General features: G+C 40.8%; 1 long non-coding RNA gene across 1 annotated transcript in view; it reads right to left on the bottom strand.

Moving 5' to 3' along the window:
- Positions 1–12,002, bottom strand: part of LOC141584377 (uncharacterized) — a 107,491-nt gene that overhangs the window by 88,907 nt on the left and 6,582 nt on the right. Inside the window, exon 2 of the long non-coding RNA XR_012517400.1 lies at positions 3,890–4,063. This is a non-coding gene — a long non-coding RNA (uncharacterized LOC141584377). The remainder of the gene's footprint in view (positions 1–3,889; positions 4,064–12,002) is intronic.

The following is a 12,002-nucleotide window of genomic DNA, read 5'->3' as shown; positions in this document are numbered from 1 at the left end:
AACGTAGGCTCCAAAGTATTTGCTCCTAAGCCCTACGCTATAATAGTTCTCTTTTTTCTCACCCTCCCCACATTCACTCCATCAGCAAGGCCCCAGTTCTATCTGCAAAGCACAGCTCAAATGCACATGCTCCTCACATCTGCCTTCACTCCTTTCCAAGGCCATTGCGGACCTAGGCTAACACAAACGCCTGCAAATTCTTCTCCACGTTTCAGACTCTTGCAACCCTATATAAGCAAATCATATCATCCTCTCTCCTACCCCCCGCAATCCCAGAATTCCACCCAAACTCCTCATTGCGCAGCCCCTGGGGCCTACTCTGACCTGCTTCCTGCAGAGCTCATCGACCTCCGCCCCACTCCTCTTGCCCTCTCTTTCTGTGGTTGCCTGGAGGACCACTTTGCTTGTCCTGGATCATGCTCGTGTATGCCTCAGGACCTTTGCACTTGCTGGTCCTTTCTGCTCAGATCACTTCCTTCCTCCCCTAAATTCTCACAACTTACTTCATTAGGTCTCTTCGTAAACATCATCTTCCTCGATTAGGTCTCTTCACAAATGTCATCTCCCTCAGATTAGGTCTCTTCCCAAACATCAACTCCCTCAGATGTGTCCTGTGACTCCATGTGAAATAGGCCCCCTGCCCACCGGTCAGCGTTTATCTCCTCCCCTTGTTCTCTGCTTTCTCAGTGGAATGCTGCTCCATTGGGCATTATGTTAAATACGTACGTGCTCACTATTGCTCTCTCGTTGTGGAATGCCTGTCCTGCCTGGACGGGAGGAGCGAGCATTGCCTCGTTTCAGGTTCCTCACTAGAGCCTAGACCTGTGCCAAGCACATAATTAGAGCTCAATACACATGTATTGAATGAATGAATTGGTTTCACATTTTATATAATGGGCTTCCTTTTTGCCTTCATTTCTAAAGAAAGTGTCTTGTGGGCAGTGGAGGTACGAGCTCGAGTGGCACGCACACCAGCTCTCCCCAACTGGGACTCAGCTCGTTTCAGCGCGGACTGCAACTGCTGCCCGCCTGCATCCTGGCTTTGTCAGCTCCTAAATAACCTTCCCCGCCAGGCAGATGCCATGCTCCCTTTCATGTGGTGAGAATTACTTAATGATAATAATTATCATGGCTGTTTTACAACTGGCATGAAAAGAATTCATGCAGATGATGTTGCCTTTGAAAACTGTAACAGGATAAACTATTAAAAGTGTAACCACAAGAAAATACTTCGGCCAAAACTGGAGAGCCACAAGGTAACAATAGTACACGTGGTGCTTTGCAATACTTCCAACCACTGCTTTGTGTCACCTCCTTTCAGCCATGAGGAGCAGCTCTGACACACGCCACCCCTGTGAGCAGCTGGGGCCCGTGATGATGACCGGTAACTCGCACTCTCTGCCTCAGCTTTTGGTGGCCATCTCTCATTGAAGGGCTCCGGGTATGCGGTTCAGTTTCATAAGCAATCCGGGGTCTGGGTAAACATGCTTGACTGATTAATGATAACAGCTCTTAAAACACCACAGACCTTTCCAGTGCCCAGAAATGTTTATTTTTTATACTAAATTAAATTCATTTTCCTTCTCATTCCCTCTAAGGAAAATGGTGACAAATTTAAATTCAGAGTGGACTGCTATATTGAAGATGGCCATGTGCCACAACCTCTAGACAGACTACGGTTTGGGAATGTATTTCATCAGGAGGATGGTGGGAGGGAGGAGATTTAAGAGCTGGGAAGGAAAGCGGAGAGCCCTGGGCAAGCACCATGCCGGTGAACATTAGCACTGTACCGACGGCACTGCTCACAGAAGAAACGGTAAGTATTTTGTATTTACCAAATACAGTCATGATCAAAGGCAACTGATTATGGAATAATTTAAAATATCATCAAAAATAAAAAACCAAGTCCATCAAAAATAATCAAGTAATCATCATGAGTAATAATCTCTTATAGTACATAACAAATAATTATCTATGATGGAAAAAGAAAAGGAAACAAATATTTAAGGAGTACCTACTTGTGCCATGCACCACGATGCAGACAAATAGAAACATTATCTCCATCAAGCACATTAAAAAAACTGAAACAGAGTGGTTAATTTTCCCAAGGCAATACGGGCAGAACTAGGATCTAAGCAACAGCCCCTTGGATCCAGAGTCCATTTTCCATGTGTTTATGCATATCTACACTGCCTCCACTGACGACATTAACAATAGATACTTACTTGTATGCAGTATCTATTTTATTTCTATAAATCATTCTGGCGATTTTGTGCTAATAAATTAATTACCTCTTTTAAAAATCTATATTCAACTAGACAGTCCTCGCATTCTGACTGGTGTGGGTTTTTCCATATTACCATGGCACAGGTAATTCCCACCAGCTGTACGTTGTCCAGTGGAGAGATCCGTCAAGAAGAGCACATCCTTCCATGGACAGCTGTCCCTGGTTTCTGAGAATTATAGCTCAGCTGTATGATTTAGAAATATGCATGGACCGCAGAATGAGCTGGGGCAGGAAGAGACATTCACATTATTGTGAATATCATTTTAAAACACTGAGCTGAAATAAACAATGGTTTGCAAATCAATTTCAAAGGACAATTACATATTGCTGCTTCTCTTTTTTTATGACTAAATTTTTGTGAATTTAGTCACAAATGGATTTGCAAAGGCACCCACAGTCACGAATAAAACAGGAAGATGCACAGCACAGCTGTGAATGCTCTTCTAAAGGAAAATATTTGACTCCCTGGTCAGGATAGGCCATTACATGTGTTGGGTGAATCATGATGATTCTGATTTTTCCACATGTTGAAGACAGGCATATAATTCCTTCACTTCAGAAAATGGGCATAGATTTTAAGATTGAGGCAGGCTGACCATATTTATTGATTTATTTCTCAATAAGCATTTGTTGCATTCCCAGTTCAGCTTCAGGATAACAGTTCAGCAAGACACTCACCCTGCCTTTGAGTAGCTCCATGTCCAGGATAGAGAACACAGATAAAAGCGGATGAGTGATCCTCATACATGATTAGTGCCAAAATATCAGTAAAACGCTATAAGCCAAAACGCTAAAAGCCAAAGACTAGCTAGACACGTGTGGTGATTCAGAGCAACCTCCTCTCCTTCATAAAACAAAAATGGAAAAAAAAAATACTTGGCCCACCCTAGTAAACATAATTGTACAGTTAGCAATTAAATTATTTCAGTTAAGGCTTTTTCTTCTGTGAAGAGGAACATGTTCCTGGAAAAGTCATAAAAACTGCACTACCAACTTTCTGAAACATTCCAGGCCTTTCTGTTTTGATGTCTCTGATCACAAAGAGCTTTACCACAAATGGTCGTTTCCTGCTATCTCTGAATGTCAAATTCTTACTCATTCTTCAAAGTCCAGTAGAAAAGCCGCTTCCAAGAAGACTCTGGATCCCGTAAGCTCTGTATGCCCTGAGCCTGCTTTCCTGCTTTCTCATAAATGCATTCCCTTCTAGCCTATGTCATGGCTATTTTTTTCTGATTTTTTCTTTAGGAACACGTGGCTCAGGTCGAGGCTATTTGAAATAACCAAATATAGAAAGAAAAAAAGCATATCTTCTTTTTTGGGGGGCAGGGGGAGAATCTCTCCCACCTGGGAAGCTAAGTTGGGGCCCTGAATTTCAAATGAAAGCCCTCAAGCTGTGGGTGGACCTGGCCACTCCAGGACAGCGGAGTCCAGGGCTTTCCAGGTGCACCCCTCTCTGCCCACGTTCAGCCTCCGAAGAGATCAGACCGTCCATGGAGCCCTGGAGCACAGTACATCGGCGTCTCCCATCCATGAACCCAAGTTAGGATCACAGTGCACATGAGGGTCCTAACTAAGGTTAAACTGTACAGGATGGAACAATACCTGCTCTGTTTGGAGATACGGCAATGTATCAGTCTGCTGAAGCTGTGTCAGGCTGCAGTTACAAGCAGCTCTAAAATCCAAGGGGCTTCATTCAACAGAGGTGGCTCTCACTCCTATTACATCCATCTTAACTGTGGCTGAAGAAGCAGGCTTTATCCAGATTCATGCAGACATCTTGGAAGAAAAAAAAAAACAAAGGCAGATTTTTTTAATGATCACCATTCTAACCGGCGTGAGGTGGTATCTCAATGTGGTTTTGATTTGCATTTCTCTAATAATCAGTGATGATGACGATAGACTGGACAAGGAAAATGTGGTACATATACACCAAGGAATAGTATGTAGCCATAAAAAATGATCAGTTTGTGTCCTTTGTAGGGACATGGATGAATCTGGAAACCATCATTCTCAGCAAACTGACACAAGAACAGAAAATCAAACACTGCATATTCTCACTCGCAGGTAATGAACGATGAGAACACATGGACACAGGCAGGGGAGCATCACCCGCTGTGGTCTGTTGGTGGGGGGGGTGCAAAAGAGGGACAGTCGGGGGGCTGGGGAGGTCGGGGAGGGATAACATGGGGAGAAATGCCAGATGTAGGTGAAGGGGGGATGGAGGCAGCAAACCACATTGCCATGTGTGTACCTATGCAACAATGCTGCATGATCTGCGCATGTACCCCAGAACCTAAAGTACAATTAAAAAAAATAAAATTAAAAAAAAAAAAGGCAGATAACTTCCATCGTGCCATGGCACAGGACATTCACTTCTGCTCTCATTCCACTGTCAAAGCAAGTCACGGCCAAGGCTGACGTTAGTTGGGTGAGGGTGTATCACTTCCCTGAGTGGGAGAAGCCTGTCAGAGGGTCAGTGAATATTTTAACAGCAATTTCATTTACCACAACATGTGAGAAAGATTTAGATGTTGAAGCAATCCAGAGAGCACTACAGAGACCAGCAGGTCTCCGTTGAGTTTTAGTGGAAATATGCTCATGTCGTTGGCTGGTACTAGGCCTTACTTTCTCATCTATGAAATCAGAGGTTTGGTCTGTGTGGTGTCAAGGTCCCTTCCAGCTCTGACACTGAGCCCAAAGCCTTGCAGGGTGGTGATGTATTTTGGTATTTTATCAAGGGTCAACATAATTTCTATATTTCTCAGAGGCCTCAAAAAGCAGGGTGCTTGGAAACATTTGCACATTTGCTGAATAAATAAGTTAAACCCTACAAATAACTTACATTGGTGTGAACTGATTAGATAATTTTCTGGAAGCTGCTTCGATGGATAGAAGATGCTAACAAACGTTGAGAGCTGCGGGTCTGGTGCTGAAAAGACGGAAGACAAGAAGAGAAGCAGACAGACAGCGGCACCTGAGGGCCACAGGGGAAGGCTGGCAGGTCGCACGCAGCTGCCCACGCTCTGCCGGTCATTCCTCCAGAGCTGCCCCGGGATGGACAGCAGATGACAGCAGGTCACAGTTGTCAATTTCACTGTGGCTGGAAATTCCTTAACTTACAAAATCTAGAACCATGTATATTTTGAAACTATTGCAAATGGAAAGAGACTTTTTTTTTCGGTGCATTGCTTTGTATTGGAAAACTAGGTAAAGAACACACTCCCAATCCACTAGAATTCAATGATAGGAAATGCAGTATTGTGTAAAAATGAAATTTCTGATTTTACTGTGAAAAGGAAACGACAGCCTTTTTACCCGAACAAAATACTCCATTTGCCAAGAAAATGTGCTCCACTGGAAGAAGCTGGCTAAGAAGAAACATACAGTCAGTGCTTTCGTTCCCATTAATTCTACCTTTGTGAAGTGAAAAGAATTTTTTAAATATCTCTCCCATGATTTCCACAAATACACAGAATTACTGTTTGAACAATTACAAAGCATCATTTGAATTTCATATTTGCTGTTTGGCTGGAGCGATGGCTATTCATCTTCTCTTTACTCAGGCCGTTCTTCCTGCCCACATAATCACAGCTTATAGAGATTGCTGGTGAGTTTCCTTCCTTTGCACTGTGGTCCGCACTAACTACTCAATTAGTTCATTTCTTGGTTGTAAGAATAAATACAATGTGCACATTTACTTCCTGTTTGCCCATACAATGTAAAGGAGATCAAAAAATTTAGCCTGGTTTTAGAGGTAAAAAAGATTTAGGCTCAGAAGAGATAAAAGGTATCCCAAAGAATCGTGGCCATCTGTTTTACAAGCTGTGATGCCACCGTGCTGCCCAAAAACCCAACCTTGTTTTCCCCTCCTGCCTTAAGTTCACCCTGATGGGCTGGAAAGCTGCAAATGCTGTGATCTGAGAAGTGAAACAGAAAGCAAGTGAGGCGAAGCAGGAGTCTGTACACATGGTCCCTGAAGAATCCTTTGTTTTCATCTTTTCCTTTTCGGCTTTCAAGTGCTCCCGTCACACCAGTGATTTGAACATTTCAGAGAAACACAACTGAGGGAAGGGGCCTGGGCACCCTGCCTTGTCAGCCCCCTGGAAGACCTGGCTTCTTTCCTGACACTCACTCTGGGAGGGAAGACACTCCTGTGCCTGTCTGCCTCATGGCCAGTGGCTTCCCTGGTCAGCTAGGGCATGTTAGCAAGGCATACCCACCGCTTGGGAAACACTGATACTTAGGCCTAACACTTTAAATCAAAAGCTTCTAATCCTTTTCTCCAACTGACCAGAATACCGGTATTTCAGGAGGATGATGTTTCCCATGGGGAGGGGGGTTATGGGGAACGCTGATCAAGCTTATCTTATAAGATGGGAAATGCCACTGGAACTCTCAAGTGTCACTTCGCCACGCAGCATCCTGCCCTGAAGCACAGCCGTACCCTTGGTCGGAACATACAGCCCGGCCAGGCTGATCCAGGAAGCCAGCTCAGACTATTAGCATGCAGTTTTCCTTGGAGAAGGGCCATCTTCACACTGTGCCTGTGTCCCCTCCCAGCCTTCGTCCCTGCTCCCTACCCACGACCCGGCCTAGGGTGCCTTGGACGGATCTCTTGCCATTTCCTGCATTCTGCAGGAGCACTAATTGAAAATTTGGGTGGCCTTGCTTATTTATTTTCCTGGAATGCAGTGGGTTATATTTTCATGGTATTTTCTCAGCAGTGCAGCGTTTCAATTTCAAACTACAACAATAAGAAGAAAAGCCAGTCCCAGTCAGCACGCAAACACACAACAGAAAAAAAGCGTCCTGGGTTTGACTTGCAGTCCTGCCTTTATAAATTGTAACTAAATATAAGCCACCAGAGATGCCTGCTTTTTTCATGAAACTAAAAAGACAAGTTTACTTCTTCAGGGAAAAAGGAAAACACAGCGATGTGCTCAGTTGCTATGAAAAGCAAAAGATAAACAGGAGGTAATATGAAAAGTTATTTGGTACAATTGAACAATTGACACTGAGTGTCTAAAATCATCATAAAATGACCTGGTTCTAATTTTTGGTCAGAATAATATTTTAAAAAACTAAAATTAAAAAGGAGTTTGCTTCATCACCGTAGCTCTGGGGTTTCATACAAATTTCAAAATGCCTATGTTGCACCAGCATTTTTTGTTAGGAATGTGAAGGTTGACAGTGAAATATTCTATTTTCTCAGATGCTATACCATGTCGCGCTAATAATCTACCACCGCTATAAATTTTGTATTGACTAACATTCACAGAAGGCTCTGTTTCAAAAGGATTTGTGTAAAAACACAATTTTGGCAAAAATTAAATGTATATACCTGGCTTACATAATTTACACCTTAAAACTGACTTTTGATTTCATCTTGGATGTATGCATCTTTAATTTCTAAACAAATACAGAGAGAATAAATTGTTAACATCTGATCCATTTTGCATGAAATATATTTTTAAAAAGATTTAGAATGGTTGAAAATATGGACACGTTTAAGACTTAGTTATCAAAGATGATTACTTTAATTCAATTCCCTGAAAATGTGTCCATTGAAAGGCAAATACATTTCCATTTTTCTATCTTTAAAATGAGACTGAAGCTAGGTCATTTTCTTAATCTTGAGAGCTACTTTCTCTTGGTTTATATGCATTTCTGCCACTGGTGTAATTGATGAGCATGCTAATTGTGCATCAATTTACCTCGAAATGGAAAATAAGACCTTTCTGTGGAGCAAAAGGTGGCCATGTCTGTGAGCTGAAAAAGTAAATAGCTGGAAAAACAGTGGATCTATCATTTGGGCAACTGATTTGAGAAAGAAAAGAAACTTTGTCTGTACATACACATCAAAAAATTAATGGTATAAACTTGCAATTTTTAGTTACTTTTTATAAATTGGTGATAGCACTAAATAGTCAAATAATCAAATTTTATCTTTACATTTAAAAAATCATGTAAAGGTATCTGATTTATTGGGTGAGAAAACATATTAATGCCTCACTGTAATTCACAAATAGAACTTTTTTCATACATATTTTGCCTTAAAATTAAAGGTGTCAAAAGAGGGGAAAAGAGCTTCTCAGACTATGCAAATATTGCTAAGATGAAGCACTTGTTTTGAATATACCCAAGTGAGCTAAATAACATAATTAGGGTTTTTCACATGATGCTGATCATGCATGTGAAATCAGAATTATAAGATATGCTGTGCATATAATGGCAACACTTTATATTTTTATAGATCTTCATAGACTATGAAAGTATTTTTACATATGTAATTGGGAATCATAATAATTCTCTGAGGTTCGCTTGCTTAAAAAGTATATTAAACCAAATAAGAAAAAGATAAAGGAAAATAAGTTTGTTATATTAAAAATATACACACAGTAATAGAACCAAGTATGAAAGATAGGAAATGTGTTGCAGTTTAAATAAAGAAGAGACTTAACCTTGGATGGTCCTGCAGAACATTTAATCCAGTACAGAGGAGGATGCCTGTAGTTCCTCCACTCTCCTGAGCAGTTTGGAAAACAAGCTAAAGAGCATTCATTCACTTGGTAGATTAAAAAATATTTTATTTAACATTGTTTCTTTTCATGTAGCCTTTCTAAATTAAAAAGTTAAATGCAAATCACACTATTCATGGCCATGTCATTTTTTTTTTTTTCCTGGTAGTGAAACTTTGTCTGATTCTGTCTTGTTATATTACATTATATCTTAAGAAAATAAATGATGCCTGGGTTATAGTCCATTTGGCTGCTTGGGTTTTTGTAGATAAGTCTGAACAGATATGAGGAAAGGCATGTTTTACTATTTGTACAAAGTCTCAAAAAATAAAAATTATACCTCTCTAATACTTTCCACTATCATTTCACCTTTGCTAGGGTTAACGATAAATTTTAGCATGACTGATGGTTTCCCTTCTGGGGTGTCAAATAGCAAAACTAAAATGTTTTTCAAAGAAATGTACGTCACAGAAGAAACGAGAGCAAAATCACTTCTTGTGACTTACCCTTTCCTGGTATGGCAAGGAGCTGCCATTTCCTTTCAACAGAGACGTGTGAGTCCAGAGCATGTTTTACAATTTGTGCACAGACTTAATTCACAGCTGAATCTAGGCATTACCCAAAAGCAATTAATTCCTAAAATTTCAAAACGATCCCTTACAAAAATGCGAAGTCTAGGCTGGAGGATTTATATGGCAGAGGATGGGCCACCACCTGCAGAGCACACCCAGGATGGACAAGGTTATTGAATGGTGCGCAAAAAACCCAAAACAAAACAGGAAAGCATAAGTATGAACTAGCTTCTCATCTTTGCTTTCCCTTGAAACTTAACGACTTAGACAGAAAGTTGGAGTCTATGTAAAATGTGGGATAACAGAATTATCGGATCTACATATCAGCTTTCGATGTCTGACATTCAACTGTAAACAACAGACAACTCACCTGATTTGGATTAGTTTATCTAAAGCACCAGGCAAAATACAGCAGGTTCCTGATTTCTTTTTCTTGGGAAAAAACATGGGTCCTTCTGAACACTTTCTCGTAACAGATGCCAAAAGAAGTACTATAACTAAGAGAGCAAGGTACCTCTCAGACCACCAGGCCTGCGGATCGGCCAGCACAGAGACGGTCAACTTACTGCAAGATGGGAGAGAAGATGCCTTGTGGCCAGGAAGCCCAAACCCGCCCAAACACAATTCTCCAGTTACACAATCCACAAATAATCTTAAGAGTTGTTGAAAGCAAAGGACTAGTGAACAATCCTCCTATGAGTGGTTCAGCCACAAAAGAGAAATGTGTTAATCAGAAAAATTTTTTTAATTTGAATGCTGCTGTCAGCATTCTTTGTACATAAAATTCTGTCGAAAACCTCAATTTACAGAAAAGATCAAAGAGATGTAGAGAAAACAAATATTTAAATTATGATTGATGAGAGAGAATGATGCAAGGTAGGTTAAAACAAGGCTAAGACGCGATGCAATCTAAACATCCCAAAGGCCTGGACAGCCCCCCCACAGCTGCTTCCCCTGAGTTCCTGACACCTACCATCGTGATTTCCAGTGGTATCTGTCCCGAGTTAGCTTACTGCAACACTTATTAGTAACTGCTACCTCCAAATTCACTTTTTCAATCTTAATAGTGTGTGTGGGTGTTGACATGGATGTGGATGTGTGGATGTATGGGGGTGTGTGTATGCGTCTATGAGTATGTGCATGTGAGTGTGTGGTTGTAGGAGTGTGTGCCTGTGTACGTGTATGCATGGATGTGTGGATGTATGCATGGATGTGTGCATGTCTGCATCTGTGTGTACCTGTGAGTGTAGGTGTGTGCATGTAAGGGGTGGTGTGTGCACGCGCATATGTGTGCTTGCATATGTGTATCATGCATTTAAGTGTAGATGTGTGACTGTAGGGGTGGGTGTGCACATGTACATGTGTGCTTGCATGTGTACATGGGTGGATGTGTGTGGAGGACAGCGGTGGGTAATGACCCACAGCCCTCCCTTGGCTACCTGCCAGGTGAGTCTTGCCCATATACCAGGTGGGAGGCTCCTCAAGCAGGGAAAAGTGACTGGCAGTTGCAGGAGACCTGCCTTAATCTGCCACTGCCTTTAGCTTCACCAAGAGTTGAAAGCTAAAATGACATAGTCACAGAAGTTATTTGTTAATGTTTCAGAAGAAAAACCCTCTAGTTTTCCCAGGAAAATTTGTTTTGTTAAAAAAATACAATAATATGCAGGCTAGAAAAAGGGAGGAATCAGTTTTATTGCCAATTTTATAATCGGTTTATTGCCAATTTTCTTCTCTGTCCACTTCCACTCATTTTTTTTTTAATCAGTTAACTGATAGTTCTTACTTGCCTGCTGTCAGCCATTTTTGGTTTTGTAAACTTTCTTCTTAACACTGAAGTGTGACTTTCAGGAAATAAAAAGGCACAGGAATAACAATCAATCCTATAAATTGAAGATGAATTTTTCATGCTAAAGGAATTTTTAAATTGACATCACTTTCCTAATTGATGTCTATCACCACTCTCATCTGCAGACTGAAGTGCTCACCTCAACCTTGTAGAATGTTCTGGTGGCCACCATCTTCTCAGTGCCCCTGAACGCAGGCATTCCTTGACTGGCTATTAGGATCTCTGTGCATTATGTTTACTGAGGAGAACTTGAGGTGTGCCGTAACCAAAAATAGATGGAAGTTTTCACATCTGGGACTCCCATAATTTTTATACATGAAAGAAGGCTTTCATCTGTAAGTTCTCCTCAGCAGTTGGAAACTATTTTAAATTATATATTAGCAATTTATTGCTAATATATTACAGATATGCGAAAAGGATGCCAGCATAAGTTCAAAAGGATGTCAGCATAAGATCAAACTTACTAGATGTTTTTATATTTAGTTATTTCATATTTAAACAAGTAGATTGCTAAGACTCTGTGGAAGTACTTCACTAAATGATATGCTTTTACATCACAAAATTGGTTCTACAGTGGAAAATAGTCTAATTTCTACTTTAAAATGTAAGGGTGCTTAGGTTTCTAAAAGTTAAATTGGTGTTGCTATTAGTTTGAAAGCTAAGAAAACATGAAGTTTCATTGAATAAAGCAGAAAGCCTTGATTCCATGAAAAAACTACCTGCATTCTACAATTATGTTACATAAGGTCAGTATTCTAAATTCTTTAGGTTCATTAAAT

This window comes from Saimiri boliviensis, chromosome 4 (genome assembly GCF_048565385.1).
Source record: "Saimiri boliviensis isolate mSaiBol1 chromosome 4, mSaiBol1.pri, whole genome shotgun sequence".
NCBI lineage: Eukaryota > Metazoa > Chordata > Mammalia > Primates > Cebidae > Saimiri > Saimiri boliviensis.
Note: the sequence above shows the minus strand (reverse complement) of the source record. Positions and strands in the feature narration are given on the sequence as shown.